This window comes from Egretta garzetta, unplaced genomic scaffold (genome assembly GCF_000687185.1).
Source record: "Egretta garzetta isolate BGI_Z169 unplaced genomic scaffold, ASM68718v1 scaffold497, whole genome shotgun sequence".
Lineage (NCBI taxonomy): Eukaryota > Metazoa > Chordata > Aves > Pelecaniformes > Ardeidae > Egretta > Egretta garzetta.
In genome coordinates this window covers 406,912-410,298 of record NW_009260349.1, presented here as the reverse complement: position 1 = coordinate 410,298, position 3,387 = coordinate 406,912, and the positions used below count along the sequence as shown (strand labels likewise).

The following is a 3,387-nucleotide window of genomic DNA, read 5'->3' as shown; positions in this document are numbered from 1 at the left end:
GTTGGCAGGGAGGACAGAAAGCTCCAGGCAGCTCTGCTGGGTCCATCTGCTCATCCATCCCACTGCAAAGGGAGGTCCTGAGCTGAGCCCTGCTCCTGGCTCTGCAACCACCTTCTCCAGCTGATCCGGACCTACCCGAGGCCACGAGGAATAGAAACATCCCCATCCTGCATCCCTGCCCCACCAAACCCTGGGGAGCAGCTGAGACCCCGGGGGCTGGTCCTGGTGGATGCTGAGGGTCCCCATCACCCTCTTCTCGGCAGGGAGCTCCGGCCCCGACAGCGTTAGACCCTCCTCGGCAGGAAAGCGCAATGCGGCGTGCGCAGGTCCTTGGCACAATTAGCCAACAAGTGGCTGTTTTGTGAGGGATTGTTGCTGATGTGTTTTAAGTGGCTTTCTGAGTGGAAAATGTGAGGCGCTGGAGAGGCCGGCAGACAAAGAGGGGGATGCATTAGGTTTTATTGGTCTGCTTCGCACACATCTGACATCACTCCATGGAGCAAGTTCTGCCCGGCTTTGGGGAAAATGAAAAATAAAGCAAGAAAAAGGGGCCAAGGGTACAGGGGCGGGGGGAGCACGAGTGATTCAAGCAGGCAAGTGGGGGCTTAATAGCAGGAGACACTGGAGCAAACTGTGTCAACCAGATGGGACCCGGGTGCCGCGGGAGGAGAGGGGAATTAGCCAACCCGCGCTTTGTTCCAGCAGAAAGCGCGGCCCTCTCCCCCCAGGAGCTGCCTACATGTGATATAATACAGCCCCTTTCAGCCGCTAAGCTGGCCAAGGACAAAAGTCACCGATAAATAGCGAGAGGGCGAGGCTGAAAGCAAAAGGCAGAGTTGCCAAGAGCCCCCGCTTTCTCCTTGGGCCGCTTGCACTGACATGGCCCTGGCCTCCAGCACAGGGACCCATGGGCACGGTGGTGGCAAGGCTGGGGGCGATGCCATGGGACAGGGCTGGGGGCTGGAGCAGTTTTGGAGGTATGGTACCTTCAGCAGGGGTGTTCAAGGGTTGTCCATGGTTTCTCTGCCTTAATGCCCTTAGCCAAGCTCCAAGAGCCAGAGCCCCCGTGCCTCGGGCATCCCGCAGCGTGCATTGGGAAAGGCTGGAGGCTGCTGTCCTGGCCATGACTCCTGGCAGTCCACCGCTTGTGCTTATTAAGCCAATGTGCATCCTTTACCTGCATGCCAGGCTCCTGTAGAAACACCTCCAGCACCAAATAAAACAGTTCAAAAATCCCTCAGCCAGCCCCGACCACCAAGGAGCCAGAAGCAGACCCCACCAAGCGCTCTCCCTGCAGCCGCCTGCTTGCAGCCATGGGCATCCCCCAGTTCCTCTGCTGCTCATCCAGAGCCTGGTGGGCACCCTGAGCCCCCACCCACTGCCACCCCGCTGCCCGCAGCAGCTCCACGTCTGCTGGGTGGGGAACTTGAGGGCTGAAGCCAACCCAACTCCTCAGGTTTTAGACCCAAAGGCACCCTGGCCATCATGCCCTGGCACAGAGCTCAAGACCCGCAAACATTTGCTGGAAGGAGACCCCAAACACCCCTGGTCTGAGCTGGCACCCCTGGTTTGGGGTCTCCCTCCGCTCCCAGCCCCCAGCAGGGACCCAGCACAGCCAAGCACTAAACCAGCCATGGGGCTGTGCAAACAAGTGGGACCCCCCCATCCTTCCCCTCAGAGGGGTCTTCCTTGCTCTTGTGGAAATATTGATCCAGATAAACCAGGGAGATGCATTAGGTGCTCCAGGGGGGTCAGGAGATCAGTGGCTCAGCTGGCCACCCGCTGCCCTGTGCCCGTGGGGTCCAGGATGGGCAAGAGGAGCGCTGGGGGCCTTGGGAAGCCCCTTACACCACCGAGGGGGCCAGGGCCAAAGTGCTTTTGCCGAGGGGAGGTAAAACAAATCGATGAGGGGCCACCGTGACACGCTGACCCTGGCGCTGAGCTGTGGTTTTAACGCGTGACAGTAAATCTGGGCAGGGGGCTTGGAGGCAGATGGCTGGAGGAGGGAGGCGAGACAGGGCACTGTCTGGTGGGATGAGGGAAGGACGAGAGCTCCCAAAGCGAGTGGAGGCTGGCACATCCCCCAGGGAAAGGAGAGGAGGTGGGAGAGGGCAGCTCGGATGCTAACCCAAGGATGGGTGATGCCTCTGCCATGACTGGGATGTCCCTTGTAGCCCAGCATCACTCCCGAGCAGTCCCTCCTGCCACCACACATGCCCTGGTCCAGCCGGGAGGGCTGTAGGGTGCCAGAGCAGAGAGACCCCTAGGCTTTCTCCAAACCCATTTCTATCCGGCCAAGGGGAAGCATCCCCTCTGAACGGAGGTCTCAGTTTCCAGCCCTCGCTGTCTCTCACCCCTCACTGAAGCCAGAGGAGAGGGCAGAAAGGCACCAACGGCTGCAGATCCGGTTACCTGAGGCCAACAAAACCTACCTGTCCCTTCCCGGCTGCTCCCCCTGCCCCCTCTCCGGGGGGACAAACCAGAAGGACCCCCCCGGCCCTCCCCGAGCATCGCCGGGTCGCTGCCCACCGCGATCGAGTGACCAGATGGACGGCAGGCTCGCGCCGCAGCCTCCTCTGTGGGTCCCTTGTCCCCCGCCCCAAGCCGGCTGAGCTTTGACGCTCTGTCCCCCCGGGGCAGCCTTTTGTCAGGGGTGTGCAGAAGGGCCCCTGTGTCCCTCTGATCCCCGCCGGCCCCACGGCAGTGCGTCCCCGGCCGGAGCATAAAGCTGGCTTTCAGGGATCCGGCGTTGGGAAACTCCCAGGGAAGAAGCAAGGGAGCTTCTTGTTAAACGGGGAGACAAAGCCACCTTGTTAAGGGGTTTACAAAGGCGACCATCTCCCCCTTGCCTGGGAAGCTCGCGGCCGGCGACTCCCAACCTCACCGGGGGGATGGCTTTCCCTCAGAAAGATGGGAACACTTAATAGCCGTGCTGTGCTGCAGCCCTGTGACCCATGTTCTCCCATGAACCCGCTTGGAGCCACGTCTCCAAAGGAAAACGGGGACCCAAACGCTCGTTGTGGGGTCTCCCATGGTTTTCCCGTGAATGCATTGCCAGTGGTGGTGTCCCTGCTGGGGGAATGCCATCCTTGGCGCTGCCAGACTATTACCAGCACTCGGGTACCACTGCCTGCCCAAAATTACATGATATTGGGTGAGGTGGGCCAGGGTCCCCTCCCGCACAGCCTGCAGGGGGGGGAGGTGGAGCCCCAGGAGGGGAGGTGATGAGGACGGAATCCCTCAGGGCACAGCCACACAGGACCTCCCCGTTTCCCTCCTGCAAAACATCCCCCCTTCCGCTCCTTTTCTCCAAGCAATAAAATAAAGTTTAAGCAAAACCCCAGTGGCCCCACAGGTGCTCTGCCCCCCCCGGGATTTTTTTTTTAA

The 3,387-nt window shown here is 60.6% G+C and overlaps 1 protein-coding gene across 1 annotated transcript in view; it reads right to left on the bottom strand.

Moving 5' to 3' along the window:
* Nucleotides 1-3,387, bottom strand: part of ASS1 (argininosuccinate synthase 1) — a 35,430-nt gene that overhangs the window by 950 nt on the left and 31,093 nt on the right. The gene's annotated exons all lie outside the window — the stretch shown is intronic.